A 20,527-nucleotide genomic window follows, 5' to 3' on the forward strand; every position below is an offset into this window, starting at 1 on the left:
TCTATAAATGCTTAATGTTTTGTACGGTTACAGTGCATGTAAAAATGCTGCTTTGGCCCTATAAATACAATTTATTAAAGCATTTGCACAGCTATTCAACATGACATTTAGATGCATATTATCACTGAGCAACCACTTAGCAATGAGAAATGTGCATATATTTAAAATCATTCAATGATTGTCTGACAATCACTATGTGAATATTTAGGACAGGGATCCTCCTATGATCTAAAAACGATTAATTTATGTAAATAATATGTTGCAATGGTAATCTGCATATAAATATTGTGAATTTTACATTTTCACGTGTTTGCCATTTTTTTTCGAGATCATGTAAGAGTTGTAGATGTTTTTACTGTTTTCATTTTATACAATACCGTTCAAATGTTTAGGGAATTTTTGTATTTTTGGAAAGAAATTTGTATTTTTATTAAGCAAGGATGCATTCAATTGATCAAAAGTGACAGTGAAGACCTTTATGATGTTACAAAAAACAATTATAAATCTATTTCCAACAATCTAATCTATTTATAATAATCAAAAAATGGTTTCCATAAAAATAAATGGGAATACATTACATTTTAAATATATTCAAAGAGAAAATGATTCATTTGCAGTACCATTTCACAATATTATTGGTTTTACTGTATTTTTTGATCACATAAATTCAGCCTTGGTGAGCATAAAAGACTAAGTGTACATTTAAAATATACATATTTAATTTTCATGAAATCTCAATCGCATCACAAACTCCCGGCTGGAAAACCCTGCTGTAGGAGGTAAAATAATTGCACATGTTTAAATCCACACCAGAAAAGGAAGATAAACAAAAAGAGCCAGGCTGGTACTCCAGCAGGTTGTGTGTGCTCTCTTTGATGTGCTCTAGAGAGTCTGTGAGCTCAGTGATTTGTGGAGCACTGTGATGAGTATTCTCCAAACCCTTAATTAGCCCAACTTGTAATCATCAGCCTACTAAATCTCCAAGATCACACTGAAAAGAGGAACATGGCTGAAGAGAATCAGTTTAAACTGTTCCCATGGCTCTTTCCCATCAATGGCACTTAAGTACAAAGTAAAAAAAAAGAAACAACAACAATATATATATAGGACTGTAAAATTAACGAGTTAACGCATGGAATATTTTTTTTCAGTTTAACGCATTACAAATATTTTACGTAATTATTGCCAAGCGTTACATTATATGACCACACTCTTATTCAAGCAAATGCTTTTAAACCATTCACGCGTGATAAGACACAAAAGAGAATGCAGTGCTGTATTGGCGTGGGTCAGTGAATCTACTGTATGTGTGAGAAACAAACTCATGCACACAGAAAGCTGCTTCAGACAACGCTTAAATGGACAAACACACAAAAATATTTGTTTTGTATCCTCGTCTTAAATGAATTAAACAAAGTCTTGAATGTAAAGATTTGTGAGAAAATGGGATGCATGTCAGATCCACGTCATGTGTGTCAGGTCTTAAAGTGACAGCAGCCTAATAAACCTGCTGCTGTAGGTCATTAATGATAATCAAAGAACAAAAAGAGAAAAATCACTCGCAGCTCTTGACGGAATAACTTTTGTAGCATTAATAATGCAGTGTGATAATAATTTATGTAGTGAAGACTGTGACGTGTTTGATAACTTTATTCAATTTCTTTATATTAGACCTACTTGTTCACAAGGTTACATGAGTCAAAAACAATGAAAAAAATAACTTTGTGCATTTTGACAGGGCAAAGTAAAAATCTGAACTCGAAAAATTGAGCCCTGATATACTGAAGGGCAGGTAAATTTGATATTTATTACAATGGGTTATGTGAAGAAGTTCACTTATATAAAAAGTTGTTATATTTTTAAAAGCCTAATGTTAAAATGTATAGCTTTCAATTACTACTGTAAAGCTGAATGGCTATAATTAATGGCAAAATTTGAGAAAAATAAATCAATTTCATAGAGACATCAGAAGCAGTGCTGGTATCAATGATACTGGCCTTCTTTCATAAAAAGATGCCATTAAACAAATATTTAAAATATAGCCAATGTCTTAATGTTGCTTCTACATTAATTTGGAGATTAATAATATTAAAAACGTTTATGTTAGCGATTAATTACAGATTTTTTTTTTTAATCGATTGACAGTGCTAATGCATCAATTGTGTTTTGGTTTGAATTTGGCTCAGAGAGACCATTAAACTGAACAATTGTGACATTAATTGTGACATAAATCCAACGTGTTTTGGTTTGAATTTGGCTCAGAGAGACCATTGAAGCTGATCAATTATGACATTAATTGTGTCATAAATCCACAGCTCCTCGCACAGGATAACTTTCAATCATTTATCAGAATCGCATCAACATGTCTTCACCTGCCAGGGCTGTCTCATCTGGAAAATTACACGTCTGAATTACAAAAAGCTTTCATTCCCCAGGCTTCCGTGCTCTTAAGATCCCAGAGACCCTTCTAATACTGAAGGGGTGAAATTACAGAAAACTTCTCGTCAACTACAATTTGCACCAGTAATTGCGGTATACTATAACAGCTAATTATCTCCACTTCACGCCATCCCACTAAAGCCAAGAGCAACATCACCCATTTTAAGACATTTTTCGGTCCAAAAATGTCAAGAACTTGAACACAGAGGCTCTCGCTTCTAAAAGAGCCGTTTAGTCCCAGTTTTAGTCCCAGGACTACGGCAGACCCCAACACTCATTTATGAGTTTAAAGGGTCCTCTGTAGTTGTCATCATTAGCAGGTCCCCGAGGGGAAGGAAATAGTTTAGGATCATGGTGGCACACCCTGTGTTTTAAAAGAAACACACAGACGCTGAAGGGACCGTCGGAGGGAATGTAATCATTTGATCTGTTTCCATACAGGCCTGCTGAGACTCTGATCCTGGAGTTTATAGCCAGGTTTCATGAGTGTTTCCAATCAAAACTGGGGCTACCTGAACACTTCTAAAGCAATATGCAGCTTAATTGTGCTGTAAAGGAGCAATAATACAACACATGAAGGAATAGGTTTAAGCCCTGGTCATGTAACAACACATTTGACTGAATAATAACAGCCTAAATTCATATGAGCAACACACTGATTGAATATACCAGTTTAGTATGTTTAAAAGTATAATACTGGTAATCAAACACTAGTTTTATGGTACATTTGGACTTTAATACACTATGCATAATAAAACTAACCTTGATCAAAGAACGCAATGAAAATCACTCACTCACCCTCATTGTGACGTGTTAAAAGTCGCACACTAGTTAGAGTCAGTCAGATGTTTCCTCATTGAGTAGCTCTCCAGAACTCACACACATGCTGAGACAGATGAACAAATAAAGCCCCTAGTCCCTCCGCCTCCGACACACACACACACACACACACACGTCTGCTTTCTCAAAGTGTATGCCGGTAGGTACATACATAAAGCAATCGCACTACATCAGAGTCACTGTTCATTTCTCTGCCGGTGGCTGCTAATGAAGATATGATTCGATGTTCACAGAGGTTCACTGAAGTGGATGGCTTGTTTTATCTGTCAAGGCTTTGAAACGAACGCGGGAGGCCCAGTCACAAGTTTAAATGGCACTCATTCAAACCCACTCAGGGGTCAGTGCTCACTAAACAACATGGCTTGCGTGGGTGCTGGTCAGATGTTCTCTCAGATGGAGAAAAACCGGTAATATGAAAATTACTATTCAAATGCTCCATGCTGAAACCCAGATGGAAAAATATAGATGGTTTCCGCTGTACCGGTATTTAGGATAACCGTTAAGCACTTCATACTTTCCAGATGACAGCAATGAACAGAAAGCCCTCTGTTTACAAATCTCCCAGCTATGCTACTGGTTTTTTGGTCTTGAAGGCAAAGTTCTCACTCAGGTGTGTATCCATTTGGAGAAAACGGCAAAGTTTACATTCACACAGTAAGCCAAAGTGGATTTTCTACTAAAATCCAGTTTTAAAAAATGGTTGTTTAAATGACTTTTACATGATCACCCTACACTGGCATGACGTTCAAATTTCAATAACATCCTTTAATATGATATCATATTTTCTTATTTGATCAAATTATAAAAGCTCAGGACTTTCTTTCTAAAATCTCATTGTTCTGTATTGTCCAATAACTTTTAGTATAACTTTCTGCCAATATTCAAAGCCAGTGTCACAGTATCAATAATGTACATCTAATAAAAACAATTAATAATAGGGTAATAATAGGGCTGCCACTAACGACTATTTTTATATATGTTAATCTATCGACTAATTTATCGATTAATCGATTAATCTATCGACTAATTTATCACAATAATATTCAACAATTTTCCTTAAAAACATTTAATATAACTTGCAACGTTGGCCTTCAGTAGTGTACTATAAAAAAAGTATAAATGTAAACAAGCCCTTGACAAAATGTAAAACTAAAAGAGTAAAAATTTAAAAAGGTACAAATTTGTAAACCAACATAAAGAGAATATCAGCAAATACTTTTTATATAGAATAGTGTTGTCACGATACCAAAATTATGACTTCGATACGATACCAGACTAAAATACCTCAGTACCGATACTGAATCAATACCATGGCAAAAAACCCTAAAAAAAACTCACTTGGCCGGCATGTTCCTGCCCTGCTTCACACAGAATATGAGGTCCGGCCCTTTAAGAGCTGCACGGACCAAATTCATTGTAACACCCACTTTCTCATTTAACTCTGTATGTGTTCACTAAAGACATATCCGACTGCGTTTACCAGAATACTCGCCAAGACGTGCATTTTTACAGATTTTTTACCATTCAAACCCAATAATCCGCAAAACTGCCGTTGCGATCTGTCTGAGTGAAAGGCGTGTGCGCGCGCTTCAGGTCAGAGTCCGGCAGCGCGCGCGACTTTTCTGTTGCTTTCTTTGTCCTGAGCTGCGCGTATATATTTGACTGTTCTGCTTATTGTTTAGTGAACGGTGGAAGCAGAGCTCACACACACGTCCTCACTCCTGCTGTCACACATCAACGCACATTAAGAAATACTGCTCTTATTAGAGTGCTGTCAAGTACCCAAACTAATACAATTTCATATCGTACCCAACTTACCCAGTCGACTAAAAATATTTAAGTCGACTAATTAACAGCGTCGACGCAGTCGATTGTATCGACCAATCGCGACAGGCCTAAATAACAGCAATTTTCAGGGCCAAGCAGAACGAACACGATAAGTCATGCCAACATGGCTGGGAGCATCAGACCAACAGCAACAATGAGCAATTAAAGACATTTTAAGATGATTTTAAGCAAAATGGCTGAAAAATCATAAATACTGTCACTGGTAATTAGATTTCATGCTTTTATCATGTTCGACCAGTAGGCGGAGCTGTGACCAAATTGATGTGGTGTGGTCAGAGTGAGGTGACAATGACACATGCAAAGTTTGGTGTCAATATCCCAAAGCACAGCAGAGATACAGCCTCATTTTGACATCATGCCTCAAATTTGTTGTTGCCGTATAGGAAAACAGTTTCGTCTATCGACACAAAATCCATAACTTTTTGTTGGCACAGTCTGAAGATGATCTGACTCGAATTTGGTGAAAATCGGGCAAACAGTCTAGGAATTCGAAAAAGTTCGGCAGACTATGGAACAATTGGTATCTAGTTTTGGCATGACTCAAGGAATCTATTGTTTCATTACAATAGGCTAATTTAATTAAAAGTCAATAGCATTTTTGAAACCACAAGGTGGCGCTGCCCCAAAACTTTTTTTGTACCGTCAGGGCATGGTGCCGAAGACAAGGGTTGGGTACCGAACTCTGTACTTTTAAAGGCACTGACCGAATTACGTCTGTATTACCGAGTACCAATTCACATTAAATCAATCGGTACCAACTTTCGGTACTTGAGAACGCATCTGGTGATATAGACCAGTGTCTCTGAATATTAAACCGCAAAAAGGCTATTTAAATACGAATCCTGCATGTCCTCTGTGTCTCTGTCTGAATGAATGCCGCAGACGCGCAGTTTAATTTACCACACATGAACGTTGAGAGTCACTTCATCAGCATTTTCCCATTTTTCCACGTGAGGAGAAAAAAATGGGCCACATTCAACTATGGTGTGAACGTATCCAAAGTCAAATGGTATTTTACACAGATGCTTATTAGCAACATTGGAATTGGTATTCTGAGAAACAGTCCAGCCCTCTTATTTCTGCTCACTCATTTTTATGCATTCCAACCACACGCCGCCCAATCAGAGCTCAGGAGACACAGGCTTTGCCTTATGATCTCAGCTCTTACATTCCGCTGTCTTCCCTCAGTCTGGAATGACACACAAACGTACAGCTCCTCAAATCCTTTTTCAGAGCCTCTCAAACCCCCTGCCATGTCGGAGTCTCTCTCCTGCTCTTCCTGACCTTTTTCTGTCTCTAAATGCGTGACGGGGTCAGAGTGGGTGCCACTCTCACTGCTGTGACGTGCCTGGATTGTTTGAATACCTTAAACCAGACAAACTTCAAATCGCTTCCGTTCTGGGTATCCAAAACAAACATCCAAAAGCAGGATTTTGTAATCTCCCAGCACTGTCATATCCCTATGTCATATGCCAGTTATGAGTTATAAAGTCAGAATTACATGATATAAAGTCACAATTCTGAGAAAAGTCTTTTTTCCCCTCAGAATTGGGTGGTATCCCCCCAGAATATCTCGCAATTCTGACTTTCTATCTCACAATTCTGACTTTATATCTCACAATTCTGACTTTATATCTCACAATTCTGACTTTATAACTCACAATTCTGACTTTATAACTCACAATTCTGACTTTATTTCTCACAATTCTGACTTTATATCTCGTAATTCTGACTTAATATCTCACAATTCTAACTTTATATCTCGTAATTCTGACTTTATAACTCACAATTCTGACTTTATAACTCACAATTCTGACTTTATATCTCGCAATTCTGACTTTATAACTCACAATTCTGACTTTATAACTCACAATTCTGACTTTATATCTCACAATTCTGACTTTATAACTCACAATTCTGACTTTATATCTCGCAATTCTGACTTTATAACTCACAATTCTGACTTTATAACTCACAATTCTGACTTTATATCTCACAATCCTGACTTTATATCTCACAATTCTGACTTTATATCTCACAATTCTGACTATATCTCACAATTCTGACTTTATATCTCACAATTCTGACTTTATATCTCACAATTCTGAGAAAAAAAAGTCTGAATTGTAAGATGTAAACTCACAATTGTGAAACAAAAAAATATAGCTTTTTCCATACAACCCATCTGCCATTGGTTTAACAAACGGATAGTCCTGCCCCAAACTAACGGCATTGGTCAAGTCAATATTGCTCGCCGGTGTTTTAGTGGGCTAAATGATTGGAGAAGTCCTGCATACATCACCAGAGAGAAGTCTGTAGTTTTCACCGGAAGATCTAGTTATGACATTTTGATTTAATAGTGCAAGTTTAAAAAAATAAAAAATTGCAAAGATTAACGGTTCACAATAAGATCCAAAGCATGGATTATTATTATTTTAACATCAAGAAAAATAATATTTTTCCTTTAAAGAAGTCTTTCTCTTCCATCTTTTCAAAGCTTGCCCACAGGGTGAAAAACATCCCAATATTTTCAAACACAGACTACAGACTAAACCAAGCACAGTAGCATTAAGCCCTCCAGTAAACATCCTGGGAGAACACTTCTGTTACGAAAATATATTATATATTGTGATATATATATATATATATATATATATTGAAAAACAGCACATAACCACAAACAAAGTCAAGAGGACCAGATGTAGAGTTTGAGGAAAAACAGCTTACATTTTTGGAATAAAAAAACACTGTCTAGACGTACACAGCTGTGAAACATGGGGACATTGCTTCACCTTCAAAATGAAGCATCCGGAGTCCAAAAAAAAAAATGCAATGGAGAGCTTTTACATTAGTCCTTGGCTCATTGATAACTCCATTAATAAACACTCAGAATTTGAGAAACGAAATAAGGTTGTGAGAAAATGTCATATGGCATCAAAGAGCGTAAACACAACCATGGACTTGGATTCTCAGATCTGACAGAAGCTGTTAAAAGCTCTGTTCCTAGACTAAACAAACAGCTATGTGCAGCCGGTGTCTTCTTTTTCTTCATCAGGCATGAGATGAAGCACACAAATTCTCTAAATGAGCATTGAAGGAAGAGCTCATCCAAAGATGAAAATTCAGTCATTATGTACTCGTTCTTTTGTTTCTGAAAGTACACAGAACAGTCTATTTGTACCCTAATCAGCCAAGATAAACTCTTGAGTATTTAACCTACTATTGTACAGAATAGTGGCATATAATTCACATGAGGGATGCATTATCCTCTGTAAAAACATGATCCTCTCTAAGGGCCTTTAGATACATGGCAAAAGAACAAGACATAAATAGTGGTTTATATTAGACCTTGACTGTTATCTGTTCAAATGCATTAAAAAGGTGAGGATATAGAGCAGGCTGTCTTCAACGGCCTCATCAGGTTTATTGGTTTGACTCCCTGTGTCTCTTCATGGCCAAGCTTAGATCATTGAGATGCAGCAGAGGACAGAACTAACCGTCTCTCGTGTGAATCCCCTGGCACGCTTTTGAACAGCAATAGTTCACTGCCAGCTCTTCTCTAAAACACCATCGTGGAGAGAGAGGAGGGTCTCTGCACAAGGGGCGAAGAATAATTTGAATTTTATCTTACACATTTACATTATAGCCCTTCAGCTGTGACTTATTCACGATACAGCACTAGCCTCGAGTACCTTATTGCTTTTATAAAACGGTTACCACACAATACAAATATTAAAGCCCAAAAAATATGTATCTGTAACACAGGTTAAATAAAGGGGATTATTTAATTTATATACCATCTAGTTATATCATATTCCCTTATTAAAAGTCAGTAAGAGGTGTAAAACTGATTAAGAATAAATAAATTAATGCAAATTAATTTCCAGATTAATCCTCAGTGATTGACGAATGAGAGCTCTTTGTCATTTTGCGCCGTGCGTGTCAATGAGCATGCGCGATGACAGAAGAGACGACCTTGATGGAGAGAGCAGACGTGATCGATCAATGTGATCCAAACTGATCAAATTTAGACTTCAACCCTTCGAAAAGTACGAGGAAGTTCAAAATTCAATTACTTCGATGTATTCGGAGTAAGAAGCCGACTGAATATAGTAATACAATCTATTAGTTCGTGACGCCATTTTGTGGTCGCGCACGCCTGTAACAGGTGCGCCTGTGTGAGAGCAAAAAAAATCGATCAAAGGCCAGGTTTTTTTTCTTTGTCTTTCTTGTTTCTATTTTTTCTTTCTTCTCTCTTTTCTTCTTTCTTGAATCTTGGAAACGTGACACCCGAGCGATCTTCTGTGACACCCTGTGAACTCCATTTTGGATGGCGAGCCAAGCAAACCTTTAGCAGAGTAGAAGAAAATACATCATGGAGAGGACGACGATATCCTTTCTTTGAGTTTTCCAGTTATCGTGAAGCAAGAGAAATTTTAAGGGTGTATGGTCATCCATAGACCAGATCAAGAGACATTGTAAACATATGAGAACACTTGAGGTCTTTTGAGAGAGACACTACACTTTCTCTTTGTGTATTCTTTTATTTTTATTTTATTTCGTTTTTTAATTATTTTTGATGTACTGAATTGACCGGTCTGTGCATATATTTCAGGAAAAAAACCGAGTGCACTCAGAGGGAATTTTCAGTCAGTTTTATTGTTTGTCCATGTGATTTTGTAATTTACTTTATTTTATTTGATTAACTTTCTATATTTTCTTTAAAGGTGAAATCAATTATATTTCTATTTCAAATTTAATCTTGTGTCTGTCTGTTGTTTCTCAGTACAACCCGCTACCTCCTTAGCGATCCCTAAATCTTCTGACAAGTTCAAATCCAAACTGTATTATACAATAAGCAATCCATTAAACTATTGCTAATTATTAGATAAGTGCTACATAAACTTTGGCGAGCCAGCCAGGAGGTGGCGCTGTTGCTGAGAGCTAACAGCTACACATTTAATTTTTCCCTTGTTTTTTGCTCTTAAGCAAGTGACGATAATGGAGATTGTTGAAGCAGAAGGGATTGTCATCCCAAACTCCGTAATAGTCAGTGGTTTAACCGACACCGAGAGCGATGACGAATTGTTCGATGCTCTGAAACGACACGGGTCGTTTGCCAAAACCGTGCGCATCGACGACAAAGAGTCAGAGTTCTACCAAAACGTAATCGTCGAGTACAACAGTGATCAAGCGTTGCGATCACTGGGACCCAAATTGCCGTATACTCACCAGCTGTCAAGCGAACCTGGTGTTAAGTGCCATGTGAGAGCGTTAGCCAGTGTGTTTACACAGCAACTGGGTAGTAGCATAACAAAGTCCTACCTGGACAGATTAAAAGAAATAGCGGAACTGAGCGGAAACAACTTTGAGTCTATACTGAGTGAAATGCTGTCGCAAATGAGTGCTGACCTCCGACCAGAACCTGCTGTTCCTGGTAGTACTGGTGAAAACACCTGTGAGAAACCATACTGGGCATCTCCTGATGGGAATTTCGAACCAATTCGTAATCCACCGAGTCAGATAGATGACGTGCCGTCCCAACCTACTCCTATCAATTTGACGGAGCCGACCCTTCGCACGTCATCCAAATTCCTCAACCCGCCCGAGGTCCAAAGATTAGTAGTTGAGCATGTTGTGCGGAGCAGTGAAGTGGCTGCTCAAGTGCAGGTACAGCCCAGGCTCAGAGCATTTTCAGGAAAATGCCCCAGGCCTGGCAATGAGGTAGATTACGACAATTGGCGGTCTAGTGTCGAATTCATTTTGAAGGATCCTTCTTTGTCCGATTTACATGCGTCTAGGCGAATACTAGACAGTCTCTTGCCGCCTGCGGCGGATATAATAAAGCATCTGAATCCTGAATCTCCTCCTTCCACTTACCTCCAGCTGTTGGACTCTGCTTTTGGGGCTGTTGAGGACGGGGATGAGTTGTTAGCGAAATTTATGAACACGTTGCAGGATGCGGGTGAAAAGCCGTCCACTTATCTGTACAGGCTGCAGTCAGCTTTAAGTGCAACCGTCAAAAGAGGTGGTATTATCCCAGCAGAAGCAGATAGGCATCTCCTAAAGCAGTTTTGCAGGGGCTGCTGGGATAATGACTTAATTGCCGAACTACGACTAGAGCAACAGCGAAACAATCCTCCTTCCTTCGCACAGCTTCTGCTTATGCTTCGTACTGAGGAGGATAAACATACTGCGAAAGCAACTCGAATGAAGCAACATCTTGGGTCTTCTAAACAGAAAGCGTTTATGCACTCTCAGAAAGCGTGGGTTTCTGCTGAATTAGAACAAGACGAAGGTCCTAGAGTGAGCCCTCTTGAAACTGAAACGCGTGAGTTAAAAAAGCAAATTGTCAAGCTTCAGAGTCAGTTAGCTAATCTTGCAGTCCGACCAAAACATCCAAAGAAAACTTCGTCGAGAGAGGTAGTCAAAAAGCCTGCACCACCTGACCATTGGAAGTCAGGGGCAGCTGCGAGTGTTGTTGCGATCAACAAGAAGCCAACTGATAGACCTAGGCCGTGGTACTGTTTCACATGTGGTGAGGATGGCCACATTGCATCGTCCTGTAGTTCTGAGCCAAATCCTGAGCTTGTCGCTACTAAACGTAGGCTGTTAAGAGAGAAACGGTTACAGTGGGAGTCACAGAATCCCCCGGCTAGCTCTGATTTAAACTAGAGGCAGTTCCTGTCGTGGGACATACAGGAGCTGAATTTAAATTGAGTGGTCCCATTGAAAACCGTGTCTTCAAGAAATGCCAAACTCCTAGGAAACAGAGTGCAAACTTACCTAAGGGCTTAGTTGGTGCTAGATGTGTCGCCGAAGTCAGCATAGCTGGTAAGAAATGTCATTGCCTACTAGACACTGGATCACAGGTCACAACTGTGCCTAAGTCTTTTTATGAACAACACCTCTCAGGGCATCCGATTAACCCTCTTGACGATATATTGGAAGTAGAAGGCGCCAACGGTCTTTCCGTTCCATACGAGGGTTACGTAAAGGCAGACATTACTTTCCCTGAAGAGTTTTTGGGTGCGACTGTTGAAGTAGCCACAGTAGCCTTAGTCGTTCCAGATGTAAAGTCGCGCACTCAGCCGTTGATCTTAATAGGTACAAACACTCTCGACATTCTTTATGAGCAGTTACTAGCAAAATCCCCAAAGCACCAGCCTTCCTTGTTTGGATATAGGGTGGTTTTGAAAACACTTGAAACAAGGCGGAAGCAGAACACGAGTGGCGTCCTGGGTCAAGTGAGATTAAAAGGCAACGTACCTGAGGTCATGTCCGCTGGTCAAACCGTCGTTGTGAAAGGCTCTGTTGCGGTACCCGGTGGAGTAGATAAGTGTGTAGTGGTAGAACACCCGTCTGATTCATCCTTACCTGGTGGTGTGTTTGTGAAGCGCTGCTTACTTACCCCTTCTAGTGGTCAGTCTGTCTGGTTACCTGTGGTACTAAAAAACGAGACAGAGCATGATATAACCATTCCTCCAAGATGCATAATAGCAGAGCTGCATGCAGTTGAGTCTGTGCTTCCCCAGCCGAGTGTTTCCCCTGTTAGTAAGCCCTTACCTACCGAGGAGCCCAATTTCGCCTTGAATTTCGGTGAGTCCCCGTTGCCACAAGAATGGCGGGACCGCATTTCAGCAAAACTCCGAGAAATGCCTGATGTTTTCAGTCAACATGATCTAGATTTTGGGCATACGCAAAAGGTGAAACATCGTATACAACTGCACGACGAAACTCCCTTTAAACATAGGGCGCGACCGATCCATCCGCAAGATCTGGAAGCCGTCCGCCGACATCTGCGTGATCTACTTGCAAGCAACGTCATTCGCGAGTCTGAGTCCCCTTTTTCTTCGCCTATCGTTGTAGTGCGGAAGAAAAATGGAGATGTGCGGTTGTGCATAGACTACAGAAAGTTAAATCTTCAGACCGTGAAAGACGCCTATGCATTACCCAATCTCGAGGAGACGTTTTCCGCCTTAACTGGATCAAAATGGTTTTCCGTACTCGATTTGAAATCTGGGTATTATCAGATAGAGGTAGAGGAAGCAGACAAACCTAAGACTGCTTTTGTCTGTCCCCTGGGGTTTTGGGAGTTTAATCGCATGCCTCAGGGGGTCACTAACGCTCCAAGTACTTTTCAGAGATTGATGGAGAAGTGTATGGAGGATATCAATCTCAGGGAAGTACTTGTCTTCCTGGACGATCTGATCATATTTTCTGAAACTTTGGAAGAGCATGAAAGACGGCTGTTAAAAGTTCTTTCTCGTCTCAGAGAGTATGGGTTAAAACTCGCTCTTGAGAAATGCAAATTCTTTCAGACGTCCGTTCGTTATTTAGGGCACATCGTGTCAGAGCGTGGAGTAGAGACCGATCCAGAGAAAGTACAAACCTTAAAAACCTGGCCGAGTCCCACAAACCTTAAAGAGTTAAGGTCGTTTTTGGGCTTTTCGGGGTATTACCGCCGATTTATCAAAGATTACTCTAGGGTCGTGAAACCACTCACTGACTTGACCGTAGGGTATCCGCCGACTAGGAAGAGTGGTAAACGGAGCGAGAGTAAGGGTCCATACCATAATCCTAAAGAGTCGTTCGGGGACCGCTGGACACCACTTTGTGAGGAAGCGTTTCGGTCCGTTATAGACAGACTAACTACTGCGCCTGTGTTGGGCTTTGCAAACCCTAAACTTACCTACTTCCTACATACGGATGCCAGCACCAAGGGTTTAGGAGCAGCCCTGTATCAGGAACAGGAAGGGCAGATGCGAGTCATTGCATATGCAAGTAGAGGGTTGTCCCGCAGTGAGTCCCATTACCCGGCGCATAAGCTTGAGTTTCTTGCTCTTAAATGGGCAGTAACTGAAAAGTTTAGGGACTATCTGTATGGTAGCCAATTCACCGTCATTACAGACAGCAACCCTTTGACTTACGTACTTACTACGGCGAGATTAGACGCAACTAGCTACCGATGGCTTGCTGCTCTGTCCACTTTCTCATTTAAGTTACAGTACAGAGCGGGCAAACTAAATGCTGATGCCGATGGTCTATCGAGACGACCTCAAGAACAATTAGCCGAAAGCCCCATATCTCAGAAAGAGTACGAAAGAATTCAACAGTTTATGCAACATCATCTTATGGAAGCTGCAGATTCTCGTGACACCGCCAGTGATGTAGTTCAGGCTATCTGTGAGAAGCACTTGGTCAGACAGCCGATGGATGCTGGGTCTGGTAACGCTTTCGTCGAATCTCTTGCACTTTACCCTGATGCTATACCTGATAGCTACGAACAGGAGGGTGATTTTGAGGGATTACCTGTTGTTTCTTACCTGTCAGGGAATCTCTGTGATGAGCAAAGAGCAGATCCAGTAATTCGGGAAGTAATATCTCACTTAGAGTTGGGAGAAAAGCCTCCACCAACAGTCAGGAAGGAACTCCCAGATCTTCCTTTCTTTCTGAGAGAATGGAACCGCCTTGAGTTAAAAGATGGGGTACTTTATCGGAAACGGCAGATAGAGGAATTAGTTACTTACCAACTCGTGCTACCTGAGAAACTGAGGCCTTCTGTATTAAGCAGTTTGCATGACAGTATAGGTCACATGGGGGTAGAGAGAACTCTAGATTTGGTAAGGTCTCGTTTCTATTGGCCGAGGATGGCTGCCGAAGTAGAGCAAAAGATCAGGACATGCGGTCGTTGTGTGAGGAGGAAATCATTGCCTCAAAAAGCTGCACCGTTGGTCAATATCCAAGCCACAAGACCTTTAGAGTTGGTCTGTATGGATTTTCTCTCATTAGAGCCAGACAAAAGTAACACGAGAGACATCTTGGTAATCACTGACTTCTTTACCAAATATGCTGTGGCAGTCCCCACACCCAACCAAAAGGCAAGAACAGTAGCAAAATGTCTTTGGGAAAATTTTGTTGTGCACTATGGGTTCCCCGAGCGTCTTCATAGCGACCAGGGCCGAGATTTTGAATCACGCACTATTAAAGAGCTCTGTGAAATGGCAGGTGTTAAGAAAACCCGTACAACCCCTTACCATCCCAGGGGAAATCCTGTCGAACGCTTTAATAGGACCCTGCTCAGTATGTTAGGTACCTTAGAAGAAAAAGACAAGGTTCGTTGGAGAGATTTTGTAAAACCATTAGCTCATGCGTACAACTGCACGAAACATGAGGTCACTGGGTTCACTCCCTACGAATTGATGTTTGGACGTCAACCTAGGTTACCCGTCGACCTTGCTTTTGGATTGCCGTATCAAGATGGTCCGCGACAGTCTCATTCGGAGTATGTCAAGCATCTCAAAACCAATCTGAAAGAGAGTTATTCGCTTGCGTCACATGGTATATCAAAAAGTGCAGAAAGAAACAAAGCTAGGTTTGACAAATCTGTAACTCATTGCTCTTTGGAAATTGGTGATCGAGTGTTGGTGAGGAACGTTAGGTTACGCGGAAAGCATAAGTTAGCAGACAAGTGGGAGTCTGAGGTGTATGTTGTGGTGAGTCAGGCAGCTGAATTGCCAGTTTACACTGTTCGTCCAGAGAGAACGGACGGCCCTCTGCGTACTCTGCACAGAGATCTGTTGCTTCCGTGTGGGTTTTTACCGTCTCAAGAAGTTGAACCACCCTCCCTAAACGAATCCATCTCAAAACCTCGAACGCGACAGAATCCTAAGGTTCCATTAATTGATGACACTTCTCTCTCTGATTCCGAAGAAGGCAATTCGTATTGCGAGTACAGTCATTCTCCAAATATAGAGACAGTGCGTTTCTCTACAGTTCATGATATCTGTGCAGACAGGGAGATGTTGAACGCTGATTCTGCTAATAGCTTAGCCGAACAAACTTTTCCAACTGGCGAAACTCTGCAGGGCGACCAGAATCATAACTTACCTGTTGATACACCCGGTGAACACTTACCTGTTAATGTTCCTGGTGCCCTTGAACAAAGTAACTTACCTGATAAGGGCCAAGTCGAAGCTGTAATGGGTAGTTCTGTTGATGAAGTTGAAGTAGCCAGTGTTGTTGAAAGTGCAGATGTTCCTGGAAAAGAAGCAGAGCAACAATCGGAAGATGAGATGGGAACCACAGACACTCTACCGAGGCGTTCTGTTAGACCGAGAGGAGAACCAGAGCGACTTACTTATTTTCAGCCAGGAAACCCATTAATATATGTCGTCCAATCTTTGTTCCAAGGTCTGAATTCGGCTTTTGTTAAATCTCTTGGTGGAGATGAAAATTTGAATGTCCTTCCCTTGCTGCCTAGTGGTTTACACAGTGTGGTCACCAGTCAGCCAAGCAGAACATGCAAAGAGACTTGCATGAGTTTAGGAGGGGAGAATGTAACACAGGTTAAATAAAGGGGATTATTTAATTTATATACCATCTAGTTATATCATATTCCCTTATTAAAAGTCAGTAAGAGGTGTAAAACTGATTAAGAATAAATAAATTAATGCAAATTAATTTCCAGATTAATCCTCAGTGATTGACGAATGAGAGCTCTTTGTCATTTTGCGCCGTGCGTGTCAATGAGCATGCGCGATGACAGAAGAGACGACCTTGATGGAGAGAGCAGACGTGATCGATCAATGTGATCCAAACTGATCAAATTTAGACTTCAACCCTTCGAAAAGTACGAGGAAGTTCAAAATTCAATTACTTCGATGTATTCGGAGTAAGAAGCCGACTGAATATAGTAATACAATCTATTAGTTCGTGACGCCATTTTGTGGTCGCGCACGCCTGTAACAGGTGCGCCTGTGTGAGAGCAAAAAAAATCGATCAAAGGCCAGGTTTTTTTTCTTTGTCTTTCTTGTTTCTATTTTTTCTTTCTTCTCTCTTTTCTTCTTTCTTGAATCTTGGAAACGTGACACCCGAGCGATCTTCTGTGACACCCTGTGAACTCCATTTTGGATGGCGAGCCAAGCAAACCTTTAGCAGAGTAGAAGAAAATACATCATGGAGAGGACGACGATATCCTTTCTTTGAGTTTTCCAGTTATCGTGAAGCAAGAGAAATTTTAAGGGTGTATGGTCATCCATAGACCAGATCAAGAGACATTGTAAACATATGAGAACACTTGAGGTCTTTTGAGAGAGACACTACACTTTCTCTTTGTGTATTCTTTTATTTTTATTTTATTTCGTTTTTTAATTATTTTTGATGTACTGAATTGACCGGTCTGTGCATATATTTCAGGAAAAAAACCGAGTGCACTCAGAGGGAATTTTCAGTCAGTTTTATTGTTTGTCCATGTGATTTTGTAATTTACTTTATTTTATTTGATTAACTTTCTATATTTTCTTTAAAGGTGAAATCAATTATATTTCTATTTCAAATTTAATCTTGTGTCTGTCTGTTGTTTCTCAGTACAACCCGCTACCTCCTTAGCGATCCCTAAATCTTCTGACAAGTTCAAATCCAAACTGTATTATACAATAAGCAATCCATTAAACTATTGCTAATTATTAGATAAGTGCTACATATCAATGCAGCTTTCATGAAGTAAAATCACTAAAAGCCTTCTTTCTGCTGGAAAAAATAGTAACCGACCGTGAACAGCAACAGATTATTACCCCATTAGATGGCGGCAAAGACTGTCTTTATGAGTGAGTGAGTGAGTGAGTGAGTCAGTCAGTAGCAGTGGTGGAATGTAACGAAGTACAAATACTTTGTTACTTTACTTAAGTTAAGTACATTTTTCACGTATCTGTACTTTACTTAAGTAGAATCAATTACTTTTACTTCGTTACATTTTGCAGCAATTATTATACTTTCTACTCTACTACATTTCTACAACGTTTCGTTACATTTCCTGATCAGTTTCAGGGCTCGACATTAGTGCTTGTCCTCTTGTAATGAACTGACGGTAAGGTTGCGCTGTTGAAGCTCGCGCAGCCTCACGATGAGAAATGGAAACACATGAGCGCCGTTCACACAGAGAAACTCTGTCACATACGGCAGTAGGCCTAATGATAAAAAATGTGGAGATTTTATATTTAAAACATATAATACAGTTAAAAACATCAAACGACCAAGAGTGCTGTTTTCCTGAATGCCATCACGACTGAAAATGTGTCACTGATTTCATATGACACTGACAGTTCCATAAACAATTAATTAACAAAAAGTTACTTACATTTTAGATGCAATATACTGACTGTTTTTGTTCTATTTCAGCAGCGAAAATAGTTCCAAACAAAGCAACAACAGAGCGTTACGGAATCGGTTGAATCAAAGATTCAATGACCTGCTCATTAACGACTGCCTCATTCTTGAATCGACTCAATGATTCACTCATTAATACCTGCCGCCATCTACTGGCAGTTTAGCATCATGTTAAAACATTCTTTCCAACATTTCTTAGTTGTATTCCAAAAACTATTTAAAACAATCTCATAGCATCATTTAATTAAGTTGTAATTTTTCAGTGTAAATTATTTAATTTGATTGGTAACAGCCCTATATTGTCTTATTCTAATTTAATGTATTGATACAATTTAAGAATATAAAAGGAAAGCTGAAGCATATCCTTTGTTTAATAAGATTAGGGGAAAAATGCCCTTTATAAAAGGTAAAAATATCATAAATATGCAGATTTAAATACGTCAAAGCTGTTCACTGAACACTATAGTGACAATATTGCTTCAGAATAATGATATTTAACTCCGCAGATCTCCCTGATAACCAGAATTGTAAGTCAGAATGTAAACTGGGCCACAGATGGTAAGCACAATTGCATTAACCCAAAACTAACTTAGTTAAAATGCCATGGCCCATAATGTTTTTTTATTTTTTTATTAGAATATAGACATTAAGAGAATAAATTGTTATGCAAGTACTTTTACTTTTAATACTTAAAGTACATTTAAAATCTGGTACTTTTTACTTAAGGGTTGTCATTGTGGTACTTCTACTTTTACTAAAGTAAATATATCTCTGGGTATTTGTACTTTTATTTAACCCTTTAAGACCTAAGGGTATTTTTACAATTAATTTTCCGCCTGGTGTTATGTACTAAAAAAGCTTGTAAAACATCAACCCTGTTGTGCACAGACAATTGACACACCTCTTTTTTTTCAAGACAAGTTGCACTGTCAGTATATTTGTGTTGCATTGATGTCACCTGAATATAAAATAAGTTATGGGACCATAAAGACAAATGAAAACATAAAACGGAAATTGAATCACTCAAATATTTATTGAAAACACACACAAATAAATAAAAGCTAAGCATATTTCCTCTGGAAAACAGTTTGTTCAAGTCTTTGGAGTCCTGGAACTCAGGAATAAACATGATAACTTATACAGAACCAAAACTATTTACATTTTTCCAAAAAAAGTCCAGGCGCTTTTGGCCTCTTTGGATTTTGGATATTTACTGGTGCCAAGCCTCAAAACAGTTCCTATCAGGAACTTTCTCCTCAAACTTTTTCCTCAAACTTTCTCCACAAAACTACTAAAAACTGCAGCGCGTCTCTCTCTCTCTCTCTCTCTCTCTCCTCAACACTAGCCGTGCGTCTCTCTCTCCACAATAACAGAGCTGTGTTTCATGCGTAATGACGCACACCAACGTGGATGACGGATCAGCCTGTCATTGGTCAAACCCTCATCCAAAATGGCAGCTAGCATCGCGCTAGCGGCAAAAATGACAGAAAATGTATAAATTATGGACATCAAGTGGATATATCTTGGATGTAAGCGTTTTGATTTATTGCTGAACAACTCCAAAAAGATGCACATGTTCCAGGCTGGATAGAAAACCTTCTGTAAAGGCTACAAAGACACCAAAGACACCCCCGTGATGGCTAGCTAGTTAGCTTTCTGCTGGAAAAAACGGTAAGAAAATCGATAAAAGTTTCATGAAATAATATAGATATTTATCGGAGGTGCCGTGTGACGTCGTGGGCGATGCCGTCGGGCTCTGAGGGTTAAGTACTGAGATTGAGTACTTCCTCCATCACTGGTCAGTAGCGAAGACTTTTATATTGAAAGGACTGAAACTGGTTCTCAACAAGGACTCACAAATGCTTTAGCGCTGTCAGTGACAGGACATGGGAATACCCTTTAACTGTTAAAAGAACAAGATATAGCAGCGGACATTCAAACTGATTTATTATTATGAACATTGGACTGACCTGAAGGAAAATACTGCATCTAAATGCAGGTAATACACTCGCTCGCTCACTCTCACAATACTATACTCTAATACAGTAAGCTTCAATGAACAATATCAATGAGAACAAACATATGTTTACGTTGCTAAGAGTGGTTGCTAAGGGTGTAGTGTGGTGATTCACAGAACTCTTGGGTGAAGCGCAACCATTGAGCTAAAGTCACACGATTTGCAGCGTCTCAGTCTCACAGGATTAGTTTTACGGTATGTAAATGAATAGTTACT

The 20,527-nt window shown here is 39.6% G+C and overlaps 1 protein-coding gene across 20 annotated transcripts in view; it reads right to left on the bottom strand.

The window, feature by feature from the left end:
* Nucleotides 1–20,527, bottom strand: part of phldb1b (pleckstrin homology-like domain, family B, member 1b) — a 118,699-nt gene that overhangs the window by 39,730 nt on the left and 58,442 nt on the right. The gene's annotated exons all lie outside the window — the stretch shown is intronic.

The sequence above is a fragment of the Gobio gobio genome (assembly GCF_949357685.1).
Source record: "Gobio gobio genome assembly, chromosome: 8".
NCBI classification, from domain to species: Eukaryota; Metazoa; Chordata; class Actinopteri; order Cypriniformes; family Gobionidae; genus Gobio; species Gobio gobio.